The 16785-nt window shown below is 36.7% G+C and overlaps 1 protein-coding gene and 1 long non-coding RNA gene across 4 annotated transcripts in view; one reads left to right on the plus strand and one right to left on the minus strand.

Moving 5' to 3' along the window:
- L3MBTL4 (L3MBTL histone methyl-lysine binding protein 4) overlaps nt 1-16785 on the plus strand; it is a 511255-nt gene that overhangs the window by 82946 nt on the left and 411524 nt on the right. The window lies entirely within an intron of this gene.
- On the minus strand, nt 1361-7221 carry LOC140501072 (uncharacterized). The gene is made up of 3 exons (XR_011966047.1): nt 7096-7221; nt 4152-4221; nt 1361-2137 (listed from the first exon to the last, which is right to left on the minus strand). It is a non-coding gene; the product is annotated as an uncharacterized lncRNA (long non-coding RNA).

The following is a 16785-nucleotide window of genomic DNA, read 5'->3' on the forward strand; positions in this document are numbered from 1 at the left end:
GTAAGTACACAGAAATAAAAGACTGAAATATGAAAAGTTAAATCAGAAAAAACACACAAAAAAAACCTAAATCATAAAAAAGAAATAAAAAAACCTAAAAGATAGGACTTCCAGATTTATGGTTAATGAGATTAGTCTTTTAAACAGTTACATTTAACTTGGATTTTTCTTCAAGGAATATAGTAAATTAAACATGCTAGTTTTAAAGCTGTCTTCTTTTTTTCTGGATTTCCTTTTGAATATCTTTCTATTCTATTCTATGCGTTTCTTTCTCTTCTTTCCAAGTGTCCTTGTCTGTGTATTTGCATTTTTAATCAGTTGTTCTTGTTTCTGTTTCTAGGTTTGCCACTGTGGATTCCATTTTTTCTGTTTTGACAGTTATTTCTGCTTTGTAGTCCATAAATTTTGCTTTCACAGTCCTCATTCTCTTGAACAATTCATGAACATCCTGCTGTAGTTCTGTGCTTTTTTTTTTTTTTTTTTTTTTTAGGTAATCCACAGGGTCTTCTGCTTCATCAGGTTTTGATTCATTTTCCTTTGTCTTGCAATATTTATTTATAGATGTCTGGACTTATTTTGTTCATTTTGCCATGTTCCCTTGTGTTATGAATATCTTCCCCATGGGTTTATTTGCTGAGTTTTCTTCCTACTGAGAACTTTGCCTGCCATTTGTTGTTTATACTGACCTATTATTTACTTTGATTCCTCCTTTGATGGTGGTTACCTTGGTGGTTAGACCCCAAGCTGTCTCAGCCTTCTCTTCTAGGCAAGTTACATTTCACCTGCCTCAGTCTGTGTCCCAGGTGACTTCTTAGGGTGAAAAGAAATGATCCCAACTGAATTCCATTCTTGTGTGCTTCAGGAAAGCCTGGTGGATCCACATACCTGTTGGCATCCTGCCTCAGTTCCCTCTGTTTCTCAGTTCCTTGGCTGAGTACTGTTACAACATAGAGAGCTTCCTATTCTCCTCCTCCCTCAGGTTGGATTTTTATCAGGAATGCAAACTTGGTTTAACATTAGGAAAACTATAAACATAATTGACTCTTAATAACAAGAACAAAATCATATGACTAGGCAGAAAAAACTTGTAACAAAATATAATACCTGTTTCTGTTAAAAGCACTAGAAAGTACAGTAATAAATAAACTTTCCCTTAAAGATGGTAATTAGTATAAATCTATAATTAAGGGCCACCATCATTTGTAATGGAGTAAAAGTAGAGGATTTTCTGGGATAGACCAGGGATAAAAATAAGGAGGTCCACTGAAAACATTACTACTTAAAATAGTTAGAATTGGAAACTAGTAATGAGATCACAAAAAAGATTGAGAGCTAGACAAAGAAGAAACAAAATTATTCCTTTTTTTCTTTTTCACAAAATTATTTATTTTTAGTTTTCAGCAATTCACTTTTATAAGATTTTGAGTTCTAAATTTTCCCTCTTCCCTTTCTTCCCTCCCCCCTTCCCAAGATGGCTTGTAATCTGATATAGGCTATACATGGTGTACAATCCTATTAAACATATTTCCATGTTAATCATATTGTGAAAGAAAAATCAAAACAAACGGGAAAAAGCATGAGAAACAAAGAGAAAATAGTGTGCTTTGGTTTGCATTCAGACTCATAGTTCTTTTTCTGGATGTGCATAGAATTTTCCATTATGGGTCTTTTGAAATTATCTTAGATCATTTCATTGCCAAGAAGAGCTAAGGTCTATCAAAGTTGGTCATCCCACCATGTTGTTATTACTGTGTACAATGTTCTGGTTCTGTTCACTCAGCATCAGTTCATGGTAAGCCTTTCCAGGTTTTTCTGAAGTCCAGCTGCTCATCATTTCTTGTGCAGTAGTATTCCATTTTGTTCATTTACCACAACTTGTTCATCCATTCCCCAATTGATGTACATCCCCTCGATTTCCAATTCTTTGCTACCACAAAAAGGGATGCTATAAATGTTTTTGTACATGTTGATCCTTTTCGCTTTTTATAATGTTTTTGGGATACAGACCGAGAAGTGGTATTGCTGGGTCAAAGGCTATGCACAGTTTTGTAGACTTTTAGCATAGTTTTATGTTCTTTAGGCATATTACTTTCTCCAAATGACATGAAGTGTACTTGTAGAATTCTAAGAGAATCACCTAAAATTAATTCAAAAATAACTTTAGTAAAGTTCCACATTATTGAACAAAGTCACATAAGTCATTAGAATTATTGTATATTATCAATAAAACTCAGCAACAAGACCTTTAAAATGTCTACAAAATTTATAATATACTTAAGAGTCAACCTAACATGTTATACCTATGAACTATATGACTACAACTGCAACCAGTCAGTAAACATTTATTAAACACCTACATGTGGCAGACACTGTGCTAAGGACTGAGAATAAAAACATAAAAAAGCATGACAGTCTTTGCCCTTTAGAAACTCTCATTCTCATGGAGGAAGACAACACAGAAAAGGAAACTGAAAAAGGAGTAGGGGAAGTTATTGGGACTGTTTATGAAAGTGAAGACATCTAAAATATTTGGAGAAATATTAATTTCTTATGGGTAGGCTAAGCCAGTCTAATAAAAATGAGAATATTAATTTATTCAATACCACCATACAAATTAAACTACCAAATGATTACTTTAAAGATTTAGAAAAAGTAATAAAATTCATCTGGAGGAACAAAAAGTCAAGAATCTCATGGCAAATAATGAAAAAAAGTGGTAAGACTGCCTAGCAGCCCCAGATTTCAGACTATACAACAAATCAGTAATCATTAAAACAGTATAGTATTAGTTAAGAAACATAGAGGTTGATTAGTGGAACAGATTAGGTATTCAGCATACCAGAAACAAAGGTATACAGTGGCCTAATATTTGCTTAAACCTAAAGACCTAAACTATTAAGATAAAATTACTCACTTTTTTACAAAAACTTCTGGGAAAATTGGAAAGCAGTTTGGCAGAAGCTAGGTGCACACCAATATCTTTCACTGCATAAACTTGAAATGGATACATGTAATACTAATCAGTGTTAATCAGAGAGTTAAAGATCTTCCCCACCCATTGATGGGCCTGCCCATTAAGGAAAGTTTGATTAGGGGAGGCCCACACCTTTTTTAAATTTCTAATGTACTGGTTCTCTAGGGTTGTGATGCCCTCTGACTTTGAAAAATGTACAAGTACTCTGAGGTGAGGTTTTACTTTGGGGCTTACTCATTGGAAATGTTTACTTGGCCAAATGAGATTCTGGGCAGCCACTAAGGAGCCCCCAGGGTTGGAAAATCCAGATGTTGATGCTTCTCTCTCTGGTAACTATGTATGATTTGGAATCCCTGTTTGTTGGTTGATCTGTTTGTGTTTTCTATGAAGTTCAGGGTGCTGACTTTTCTCTCTGAACTAAGTAAATGATATATGTGCTTGATTAAAGTGATTCTTGACCCCTTAAAAGTTGCTTTCCTTTTAGAGAATCAGACCTAAGAACCTGTGCAGCAGTCCCTCCCATGTGTGTCAGGGTTCTTGCTTTTACAATACATGATGCAGAACTACATCCTAAATAAATTAGGGAAAAAAGGAAGAAATTACCTGTCAGACCTCTGTTCATGTTTTTGCTTTTCTAATGGGGGAGGGAATCCTGCTAGAGGGAGATGATATACATACTTGTTCATTGAAAAAAGCAAATTAAAAAGAATTTTTTTAAACTAAGTTACAGTTTTTATTTATTCTTCTTAAAAGTTCTCTTAATAAATTTGGTCCAATGTTCTTACTTGGTGACATCTTTTTGGATCCTTTTCTCTGTAATGTGGTGGTTGCTGTCTTTTTAAGTTTCATATCATTTGCATATTTCATAAGCATGGCATTTATGCTTTTATCAAAGTCTTTGATATGAATGTTGAAAAACCCAGGGCCAGGCATTGATACCTGAGATACTTATTGGATGATCTTCCAAGTTGTCATGGAACCTTTAATTATTTTTCATTTGGATCTAGAAATTCTGTTAGTTCACAATTTATCTAAGGGAACTATTTTCTAGCCAATATCTTTCCATCTTTTCTATATGAATTTTTAAAATCTAGGAGAAGGTGCAGTGGACATAGTGCTAGGCCTGGAGTCAGGAAGATTTACCTTTCTGAATTCAAATCTGGCCTCAGATACTTACTCAGATACTTTTGTGTCCCTGGGCAAATCACTTGACTCTGTTTGCTTCAGTTTCACATCTGTAAAATGAGCTGAAGAAGGAAAGGACAAACCACTCTAGTTAATCTTTGTCAAGAACATCCCAAATGAGATCACTAAGAGTCGGACATGACTGAACATCACCACCAATGAAGTATAATGATGATGTTTTCTTGCCTATCAGTTTAGCGAACCTGTCAAAAAAGGAAATCAGCTTAGTGTGTCATGATCTAATTTTGATGTTGGCTCTGATGATCACTTCCTTTTCCAGATGTTCATAAAGCATCTCTTATGCAAAAGTTGTAGAATTTTTCTAGGAATTCAAGTCAAGTTCCATAATCAATAGTGTTCAGACTTGAAAATTAGGAAATTGTTATCCTCCAGCCCTCAGATCACTTTCTGTGCTCATGATACAAGTTTAGTGAAGCAGTAAAGTCTAAAAAGGGATAGATTCTGAAGTTGAAAAAGGAATTGTAAGGCCAGTGTATTAGAATAGACTATTTAAGATTTAGGATCATAGCATCAAAAATCTAAGATTTAAAGGGACCTTGGAAGTCATCTAGTTCAACCCCTTCACTTTATCGAGGCTTAGAGACTTAACTGGCAGAATCCCATGACTCAAGTTCAGGCCTCCATGTTCCTCCCTCTTTACATTGCACCAGATTGTTTCCCCAACAGCATGGATTTGGGATGTGAATTCTTTTTGGTTGGCACAATCAGATGAGGTCAGGAGTTGTGATCTTAATTGCGATGGGGTTAGGGATTATTTCACCATACATTTTCTTTTCACTCCTGAAGCCATAGCTCTGTATTACAGCTTTCCCTTTTCCTGACTGCACCCCCACTCATCCATCCCCTTTCTTGTTGTTAACTGTTGGCTGGAACTGATTTCTAAAGCTTTATTGACAAATGTTTTTGGCCCTGGAGGAATGCAATTGGTAAATCAAATAAGGTAGTAAAATTGTTACTTTGGGATTGTTTTCTTGGAATGTTATCTGGGTCCTCTTAAGAGGGAAAAAGATATACCTAACACTTGAGAATAATACTATTTTATGTGTGGTATTTCTAAATGCTAGACTTGGAGTAAGAAGGCTTGGGTTTGAGATCTGATTCTTCCAATTCAGTTGTGTGACCATGAGCAGTAATTAAATCCGAGTTTTCTAGTATATACAATGAGAATGATAACTGTTTCCTCTGTCTTTATGTTCTAGATTATTTTCAAGGAAGGACTTGATAAATTATAAGGGGTCATGTAGGTGTGAACTACTGTTAGTTTCAGCTACTTTTCAGTCTCTCTAACAAGAATGTTGCAGAGAAGTTAATGTTCTGTGAAATCTGCCATCCCATACATACTTTGTACTTTGGCACCACATAAATTTTCCTGCTTAAGCTTCATATTTTTAAGTGGACTTGAAGTGTAGTAGTGAGATTATATTTTAAACTTTGAAGCATTAAACAGGTTTAGCATTAAGATTAATGGATAGATGAGGGATTATTTCAATTTTATTGTCTGAGTCACACAGTCAGAAGAAAGTGGATTGTGTATCTTACATTATCAGGAAGGCTTAAGTAACTGATTTATCTACCAGATGACCAAATGAAAATAAAAGAGCCTCCATTTTGTTTCTTTTTAGTTTCACTTTAATGATTTCATGAAGAACCCTTATGGGAATTTTAAATTATGTAGTAGTGATGTAAGGGCAATTTCAAGTCAGACAGTTGAAGGTTGCATTCATAATAAAAGGGGAAAGAAGCCATCTTCCAAAAATTGAGCGCCCAAGAATTTTTAGAAGTTCTTGACTTGAAAAACATTTTTCATGGAAAAGATGCAAAAATTAAATGAGACATCTAGCAACTACAGGCAGCAAGATAATACCTATTATCTAGCTACTCAGGATTTTTGGTTTGCTCTATCTACACAGAAACCATAGTTTCTGTGGCAAAGCTTTACATGAGAAAAATGTAGCAATTTTATTCTGTCTCCCCACAGACATCCTGGGGGGCTTATTGAAAAAAATGAAAAAATGAAAAAAAACATGAAATGCCTAACCCCCTCAAAATCTAAAAAAGGCAAATGTGCTTCTTAATTAAATTCCGAGTGAGGGAGTCATACTAATTTTAGGCCTATCTGTTACATTAGGTACTGCTGACCATCCTCTTCCTAGCTTAACTTTTCTTCTCCGAGTTATCATGCTGTTTGTTCCTGATTCCCCTCTTATCTGTCTGACCACTCACTTCTTTTCCATTTCTTTGTCTGGCTTCTAATATATGCCATGTCCTGGTAGTAGTAGTATTCTCCAAGGTTCTGTCCCAAGCCCTCTGTAACCTCATATCTGTAACCTCATCAGCTTCCATGGGTTTGACCATCATCCCATGGCATCTTTAGCCCTGGTCTCTCACGAACTTCAGTCCCTAGTCACCAGTTGTCAGTTAGACATTTCTAACTGGATGTCTCAGAGACATCTCAAACTTAAAATATCCTGCACTGAACTAATTTTTTTCCCTTGAAAACTTCCATTTTCTAAATCTTCCTATTTCTGTAGAAGGCACCCTGATCCTTCTAATTTGCCAAGTTCATAACCTCAGCGTATCCTCATTCTTTCTTACTGTACATGTCCATCCTATGGCCAAATGTTGCCATATCTACTTCCATGATATCTCTGACATCTAGATCCTGCTCTCTTCTCAGAGCTGCCACCTTAGTTTAGTTACTAATCACTTTCTTCCTAGATTATCGCAACAGACTCCTAATTGGTCTCCTTCCCTCAGGCCTCTCCTGCTTAAGTCCATCCTGTACACCTCTGCCAAAGTCATTTTCAGAAAGCACAGACTTGACCATGCCACTCCTATTCTCAGTCATTTCAATGATTCTCTATTGTCTCTAGGATAAAAATATAAACTCTTTAGCTTTTAAAACCCTTTATTACCTGGTTTCCAGTGTATCTTTCGAGCCACATGGGAAATTATTCCACACTCTGGTATCCATCCAAAATAGCTTTTTTCATGTTCTCCCATCTCTGTGACTGCATTGGCTGTACTACATGCCGGAAATCCACTTCCTTCTCACTCCATTACCTAATATAATCTCTTTCAAGAGACACCATCTTCTACATGAAGGCTTTCCTTATCTCCCCAACTGCTGGTGCTCTGCCTCCCAAATGACCTTGTCTTTAACTACTTTGTATTTATTTGTACTTATTATTTTTATCTTGACTCCATGTATGTGTTTGCACATTCTTATCTCTGTTTGAATGTAAGTTCTTCATGAGCAGGGATTTTTTTTTTAAATTTTTGCTTTTATATTCTCAGTGCCTAGTATAGTGCCTGGCTTATATAAATGCTTAATAAATACATGTTGGTAGATTGACTGAAGAGAGGTTCCATATGTGAACTGATGGAATACATGATTGATACTGTGGATGAGGAGGGACAGGTAAGTTTAAATAGAGAAACTGGAGTTCTGCAATGGGTAAAGGGAAAGGAGAGGAATACTTTCAGCTGCTGGACATGTAAGGATTTTTGCATATATGTGAGGTCAGTGACATGACTTCTTTTTATTTTTTAATATTTTATTTTTTCCAACTACATGTAAAGACAAATTTTAACATTTTCATTTGAAAACATTTTTGAATCTCAAATTTTTCTCCTTCCCTTCGTCACCACCCCTTCCCTAAGATGGTATACAATTTGATCCTGGCTTCTTTCATAAGTGTTTTTTTCCTATATTGTTTGCTTTTCTAACCTGGAAGTTCAAATGATGACTTACCCCATGTATAAATGGCTTGGGATCTGGAGGACTGATGTGTGACTTGGAAGTTCAAATGATGACTTGCTGCATATACGTGGCTTAGGGTCCAGAGGATTGGTGAAGGTGATTCAGAGCTTGCATCACTGCTCACACAGAGGAGTCTGGTGCAGAGTTATTTTTGGTCTGATTTTTTTTTCCCCTTCTTATAAAAGAAGTCCAGATGATTCAGATGGCTTATCTTAGCAAGTAGGGCACAAAGAAAGCATCATCAGGGTGGAATGAAAAGAATAGAGGTTAATAGTATCTATATCATGTTACAAAAAACATCCAGAATTAGTAAGAGTTATTTTGTACACTGTAAGCCAGTGGCAAAGGTCGAGACATTCCGTGATGGCTTGAATTCCAGCCTTCTTGCTAACTTGATATTTGATTATAGGTTTTTTTTTCAGCTCCCAAAATGAGGATAACTAACCCAATACAGCTCATAGATATTAGGGTTAATTAATAGAAATGTTTCACATAGAGGAAAATCAGTGTTTAGCATTCTACTTAGCTATAATAGAATAATTTAGGTGATAGTGAGAGCTGATATTTACCTTTGTTTAGCATTTCCTTTTTTAAAAAACAAATTCTACCAATTGGTTTATATAAGATTGTAGGAGGAGTCTTTAAACTATCCAAGGGAACAGAGTATTTTCAAGTATTGTAGAAGCATCACTTTACATATAATTGATAAGCTAATTAAGAATACCAGTGTGCTATTTCCCACTGACTGCATTCCTCTGGACTTTGTCATGCTCTCAGCAATCTTATCACTCTAAAAGTCACACACTTCCTTCCTGCCCTTTGCTCTGAGGCCCCTCCCCCCTTCCTAATTGGACAGGATGGATGCTAGAGAGCCCTTCCCAGATCCTTCATTTAAGAAGGATGCTTGGGGAAGCCATCTTTTCATTTCCCACCTGGCTGCCATCCTTTGGACTTCATCAGGCCTTCTTCCCTTCATTTCTCCCTTCCACCTGCCACCTTCTTCAGTTTCTTATAATGTATTCCTCCATTAGATTACGAACTCTTGGAGAGCAGGGATATCTTTTGCTTTTCTTTTTATTCCTGGGTGCTTAGCACAGTGCCTGACACACATAGTGTAGTAGTTGTCACTTTGACCTAGCAGGTAGAAAAAGGTCCTGGATTCTAAACCAGCCAGAAACATGTCCTCTTTCCTCTTTTGAATCTCTAGGTGGCGCAGGGAATAGAACACTTAGCTTTGAATCGGGAAGACTCATATTCATGAGTTCAAATCCATCCTCAGACATTTACTAGCTGTGTGATCCTGGGGAAGTCACTTTACCCTGCTTGCCTCTGTTGCCTCATCTATAAAATGAGCTGGAAGAGGAAATGGTAAATCATTCCGATATCTTTGCCAAGAAAACCTGACGTGGGGTCATGTAGAATTGGACATGACTGAAATAACTCAGCAGCAACGACAAAATGGTTATTGACAGGTTATTTGGAGATGTAGTGTGTGAGAATCCACATCAGGCCTACTGCTATTCTGGTTTTAATTACATACAATTGTCAGTAACATTTCAATTTTGTTTAAAATGTACTGTCATACTCTTCACACATTCAGATGGATTTTCCCCTTAATTTGTGAGGTTTTGCTGTACTGATAATCCCACCAAAAATCTCATTTTTATTACCTTAATAATAAAGGTAATTTTATTACCTTAAAAGACAGTCCTCCTTTGCCTTGACTTTTTCACCTCTGTAAAGAAAAATGGGAAGGAAGGCTGTCAGGGCTTTATGCATGCATGCATTTTTATTTTTTGAAGAATCTGCCTGATCATGGTGTTATGAAAGACATTCTGAATGACTAAAGGGAAATGAATTATTAAACAACTCTTGAGTACCTGCTCAATATGTTCTATACTGAAATCAGGCACCAAATATTCCTAATATTTATCACGCCTTTTGTTTAATCACATCTGCTTAAACTGAAGCCTTCTTGCCTCATCAGGCACAATACCTACTCAGTGTAACAGGGATGGATGCTTATTACAAATAATGAATAGAATGCACATATGGCTACCATCACACAGATAGGCATATCCCTTTTTGCTTTAATTATCTTTCTTTGAAATGTGATATTGTAGAGCTACCTCATGCACAGTCAATTAGATTGTTGTTTTGTTATTATGTTATGATCTATATCAGTGGCAGAAAGCCAGGATGGTTTTCTTTATTAGCACCATTTTTCAAATATGTGCTTGGAAGAGGGAGAGGCCACAGAGCTGAATGTGTCCATTGTGAAAGATGATAGATTGCAGTCGCTGGTTGTTGTCTCTTGCTTTCATTTTAATATGTTGATCTGCTGTGGCTTAATTCATTTGATTCATTCCCAAGTTCAGAAACAGCACTTGACTGTTAATGACTTCTTTAACTAGTGAGAATTTGTTTTACCTCTGGGTAATATCCTGACTTCCTTCAGGGACAGCTTCAGTTTAGTTTGACTAGAGAAAGAAAATATATTTGACATAATTGTCCTGTTTATGCTTTGATCTGTAAGAGGTGGCAATGCATTACTGGAAATTGTTACCCTTTTATGTTGCCTTATTTGGGTAGGGAGGGGAATTTTAAGAAAGTTTTTGCTTGAGATTTTTCCCAAAGCAAGTTGAATGCTAATTTTTTTCCACTTTAAAAAAATCCCTTAACACCTAATTAAAGTCAGTTTCTAGTTATCATAGAATATTTGAGTGGGAAGGGACCTTTGAGGTCATCTAGTTCTGCCTCTTCACCAAGTACAGAATGCCTTATACATTCCTCATATATAGTCTTCCACTTGTTGCTTCAGTACTTCCATTCACTACTTAACATAGCAGCTGTTTCCACTGTTGGGCAGTTCTGACTCCTGTTCATGTAAAGGGTCTCTGCCTCCCTGTAACTTCCTACCCATTGGTCTTAAAACTTTTTTTCTCTAAAAGTGAAACATTTCCACTTTCTTCAGCTCTTTCTCTTGTGATAGTTTTCTGGCTCCTTCACCACCCTGGTTACCCACTCTTAGACAAACTTGTTACAAATGGCCATCCCAATGTGTGGTTTAAAGAATGAAACATGGATTTTGGACTAGAATCTGTAGTTTGACCAGAGAAGAGTACTGTGTACTGTTTACTCCCCTTAATCTGGATTTTATTCTACTAATTTATCTTGAGTCTACATTAAGATTTAAGCCATGACACAGTAGTCAGGAAGATTTTGATTCAAGTGTCACTGACATGTACAAGCTATATATGACTGATCCTGGACAAATAACTCAACCTTTCAGTGCTCTCACATACTGTAATATTAGAAGTTGCAAGAAGATGCCAGCTTGCATTAGTAGAAGGCTTTTCCTCACTGGCAGTTCCTTATACTCATAAAAATCATAGGGCCAGTCTCTAGCCAATATTTTGTCACAGTCTTGGTTCACTTTGAGTTGGGAATTATCTTTAAAACATATCTATGCAAATGGCTGTTAAGACAGGTGCTCTCTATAATATACTTGAAAATTTAATTTTTAAACCTAGATATAAGACTTTACATTTTATCTCTGTTAGATTTTGTTTGGTTTTGACCTTTTGAGAAAATTTTGAATCCTAATTCTGTTTTCTAAAATATTAGCTGTCTCTTTAAGTTTATGCCATCTTCAGATCTCATAGGTATGCCTTATTATAAATAAATCAATGAATGCGTACTCCATGGTAGGCCCTGGATGTACAAATACAAAAGTGAAACTGTCCTTGCCCTTAAGCTTACATTCTATTGGGATGAAAAAAATGCATACACACGTGTTATATATAGATATATAGATATATACAGAAAATACAAGCAGAGAAATAAAGACCAACAGACAGGACTTCTAACTGTCTGACCATAAGCAATACCTACATCACAGAACAACAGACAGATTCAACTGTCTGGCCATTATATACGTACAGTTACCAGAGAGAGAAGCACCAACATCTGGATTTTCAAAGCCTGGGGGCTCCTTAATGGCTAAGCAAAGATTCATCTGGCTCGCAAACTTTCTTCCAAAGAGTAAGCCCCAAAGCAAAACCTCAACTTAGATTATAAGTACAGTTTTTAGAGCCAGAGGGCATCAGGATTCATAACCCAGTGCCTCATTAGAAATTAACAAAAGGTGTGGACCTTCCTACAAAACAAGCCTCCCCTAATCAAGTTTCCCTTAATGGGCTCCACTTGAGGCCTATTAATAGGCAGGGAGGATCTTTAACTCTAATTAACATTACATATGTACGTGTATGTATGTATGAAATAAATACTCAGTGGAGACAGTATAATTGGGGAGGAGGGTAGTGATGCACTAGTAGCTAGATGAATCATGAAAGACTTCATGTAGAAAATTCATTTTAATTGAGTCTTGAAGGAAATTAGCCATTTTAAGAAGAAAAGTGAGAATGAATTACAGGTATGGTAGTTCAAAAATAGGAAGATGTTGGTAGAGTGTCGTATATAAAGAACAGTAAGAAGGCCATGTGACTGTTTCATAAGGGATGAGAAGTGGGAAGAGTAATGTGTAATGTGACTGTAAAGGTAAGTTGGGACCAGGTATGAGAAGCTTGGAAAAGCAAAGGGGTTTATATTTGATTCTGCAGGTGATAGCACCTGGAGTTTATTGAATGGGTTACTATTAGCCAGCCTCCAGTTTAGGAAAAATAAAACCAGTTTGGCAGCTCTGTGGAGGATGGTGTGGAGAGGGAGACCGGTTGGTAGGGCTTTTGCAATAAATAGTGCAGAGAGGACCCAAATTAGGACTGTGACTGTGGGAGTGGAGAGAAATGGGGTGAATTTGAGATGTTGTGCACATCAAAACAGTACCTGGATATTTGGGGAGGAGGGAGGAGAAGATGAAATTAAGGCAAATTTAAGGAGAAAGAAGAGAGAATGCTTTCAGTTGGGAATTTCCAGGGAAAAGCTTCAGGGAACGAATAGCTTGAGTGATAGGTGGAGCTTTCCTTAACTATCTCGGGAGTCATTTCCCTGTTGGTAATGTTTGAAGGGAGAAAACAGAGGTGTAATCCTCTCCCTGCTATCTAGTTAGCTATGATGTAGTCTCTAGAATCATGGAATCTCCTAGAGTCTGGTAGGGACCATGTGTACAGTGAAATTATTCTGGAAATGGTAGACCCAAGGCTTGGGAGACAGGCATGGAGAAGACGGGAGAGTCATGCCCAGCACAGCTGATACTTAATAGATGTTTGTGCAAGTGAAGTAAAGGCTTTTTTTTTTTTTGACACCCTTAACATTTTTATACAAGAGTCAGATCATCATGGCCTTTAGCCTCTCTCACTTGCTTGTTATAATTTTGTGTTCTTATTTATCGTCTTTGGTTATGTGTACTTCCTTCCAAACCTTTGCTTGAACTTTGAGAAATGAAGATCCCACTGCAAACTTCTTGCTGTAGTTTCCATTGATATTTCCCCATTTTTTTCCCTCAGGGGTATTATTTGTGGATATATTGTGAGAATTTGATTTTTTGAAGCCTCTCACCCATCCCCACCTGATTCCCTTTTAGATTTTCCGTCATGGAATCATACTGCTTTCTCTGCTTTATTTTAAAATCTAATTTCTTGATGTCTAGAGTTTATGCCTTGAGACAGTTTCTTTCAAGAATTTGAAGATGTACTTTTTTTCCCCCTCCCAAAAGTTTCCATCATTTTCATTACTCAAATGTTCTTTGTTGGATAGAATTAAAAAGTTCTGATAGCGTATCTTGTTGCTTTGTCTCTTTCACCAATGGTGAGTGATGCCCAAGAACTGGATTTGGAGTTCAAAGCCTACCTTGGACACTCATTAGTTGTATAACCCAGGACAAGTCGCTTAATCTTTCTCAGCCTCAGTTTCGTCATCTGTTAAATGGGGATAATAATAGCCTCTATCTCACAGGGTTGTTGTGAGGATCAAATTAGAGAATATCTATATAGTGCCTTATAAATCTTATAGCTCTGCATAAGTGCTAGCTATTATTATTAGCCATTGGAGTGGAGAAAAGAATGAGGCTAGTCTAAAACTATGAATGACTCAGTCAGTCATCTAGCATTTATTAGGTGCATTACTGTCTATGTGACACTGGGGATATAGAAAAAAATGAAACACTCCTTGCTTTCAAAGAGATTACATTTTTTTTGGTGGGAAAAAGTTTATGCATCTATAATTTCAGGGAAACTAGCATTTGGGAAGAAAGAAGAGCCGTCTATAAGAAGCGATACTTGAGTTTAAGTTTGATGGAAACAAAAGATTCTTGAAGGCAGAGGAGAACAGAGAATAAATTCCAGGTAAGGCAGGCAGACTATTTGAAGGAACCATGATGGTTTGATGGAATGTCATGTATGAGGAACAGTAAAAAGGCCGATTAGGCTGAAGTGTAAAGCATATGAAAGGGAATAATGTATAATAAACTTTGAGCCTTGGGTTTTTTCTTTTTGTTTTATTTCCTGGCAGATTTGTGAATTCTTTCAATTGGAATTTTATTTTCCACGTTTAGAAGTTTTGGGAAGCTCATTATGGTGTCAATATTTTTTGTTTTTTATGTTCTTTTGGAAGACTGCTGATCTTTAGGTTGTCTCTTGACATCCTGCCTTCCAGTTCAGTATATTTTGCTAGCATAGTGTGCATATTTTCTTTTAATGTAATTGTTTTTTGCAGTTTGCAACCTCTCGGGTTGTCCTTCACTTCTGTGTTTTGCATTCCTAATTTTTTGTTATCCCTTTTGTTTCTTTGGTGAAGGTTGCTGTTGCAGATTCAAGTTTTTCTCTTCTCATTATTTTTGCTGTTCAGGACATAAATTCTGCTTTCATAATTCCCATTTCTCTTTTAAATCACTCAGAATAATATGTTATGTTTCTACATCCTCAAATTCCACAGGGTCCTCTATCTCATCAAGTGTGGAAAATTATCCTTTATTTTGCAATTATTATTCGTAGATGCCTGAACTCATTTACTATATCTAGAGGATATATTTCCTTCTGATATTACCCATTTTCCCTGTTGATTTATCTATTTACGTTCAAAGCCTTTGAATTTTCTTCTTTCTGAAATCTTTAGCACTTTCCATCTTTTTCCCATTATTTTTCTTATCACTCACTTTCTGACTCCCTCCCTTCTGACCATGGTTTCCTTGAGGGCTGGATCTCAGAGCATCTCAGCCTTCTCCTATACAGGGAAATTCATAGCAACCAGCCTTGGTCTCTGCCCTAACTCACATTTGAGTGGTCAGAACTGGCCCTAGCTGAATGTTATGCTCTTGTTAGGTTTACTGGAGTACTGTACAGCATCTCACATTCACTGTGTTGTATCCCGGTGGTCCCACTCCCTCTGTTCCTCAGTTCTCAAACCTGGCACAGACAGTTCTGAGCCTGCTTTCCCTAGCACCAGCAGTTCAGAGATTTGCGGCTCTAGTGCTTTTAAGTCGCAGTCCCAGCAAGTTTTTGTTTCTGAAAGGCTCTGGCCAAGCAGGCCATTGAGGCCTAACTAAGTTCTAGGGCTCTATGGCACTAAAAAAGGGGAGGGGGTATAGGGGTGTCATGGGGTGGGTTTTGTGTCCTTGGGTCTGCAAAGTACAGCCTTGTTGATGGTGTGGAAGATGGAAGAGTTGTGATGGCTGAGCTCACAGTTAGTGTCAGTTCCTGAGTTCTTGTTTGTTTTTGCTTTTCAACCTTCTTTTGGATTCTGAGTGACCTAGAGCATGGAGACATCTGAGAAAGTTGCTTTATCTCAGGTATATAGTTTCTGTTTTGCAGAGGTTGTGGGGATTTTTGCTTTTGTGACCCAGAAACGCTATATAGTAAACCTGGAAAGGTAGGATCAAGCTAGGTTATAAAGAGGTTTAAATGCTAAATAGAGAAGTTTTGGATTTGACACTTAGAAATAATAATGCATCATAGGAGTTAAGCAGGGAGATTTGTGACATGATCAAGACTATGCTTTAGGAAAATCATCTTGGCAGCTGTGTAGGGGATGTTTTGGAGTAGGGAGAGACTTAAAAGTTGTTAATTTTTTTTTAAAGTGGCAACAGAAATAATTTGCAATTGTCTCTTAAATGTGGTTTTATGTTAATTTGTCTTTATGAGTAGGTCTGATTTTCTAACAGATTCTTTGGAAGTAAAATAATGAAGGTTCCTTGTTAAGGCTTGACTCAAGAATAAATCTGTTTTATTTTAATTTCATTGTATATCTTCCTGAAAATACCACCACTTTTTGCCGAGAATAGATTGTTCCAACCAAATGATTCATGTTTGGAATGTTATTAATTTATTGAACTAAGTGTAAAGGCTATGTATTTTTGTTACAGAAGTGTTCTTGCATGTGAAAGAAATATAGGAAATAAGGTATCAGCAAAACAAATTGTGATGCAGTAGGTCAGGCTTTATAAACTGAATAGCATGATCACCACTCAGAGATGCTTTTGGGGAAGATTTCTGGATGAGCATCCCGAGTCAAAGCTCCTCATTTGGTTGTAAGACCGCAATCCAAGTCTGTCCATAGGTCACAGTTAAGATGGAGCAATTTAAAATTTAGTACTACTGTCCTTTGTTTTTATACCACCTATACCTCCCACTGTATTCTTTCGCCCATTCCATTACAGAGAATCATCCCTTAAATAAAAGAATAAAAAAAAAAGATGAAAAAAGTTTGGCAAAATCAATCAATATATTGATAAAGGGTGATATTCATTATATGCAGTGCTCCAAATCCCTGATTCCTCACTTCTACAATGAACCAAATGGAAATGTATCCTCATTTCTCTTCCTTGGGACCAAGCTTGACTCATAATTTTGTAGCATTCTGTTTTTATTATTTGGTGGTTGTCATTGTA

The sequence above is a fragment of the Notamacropus eugenii genome, chromosome 4, assembly GCF_028372415.1.
Source record: "Notamacropus eugenii isolate mMacEug1 chromosome 4, mMacEug1.pri_v2, whole genome shotgun sequence".
Lineage (NCBI taxonomy): Eukaryota > Metazoa > Chordata > Mammalia > Diprotodontia > Macropodidae > Notamacropus > Notamacropus eugenii.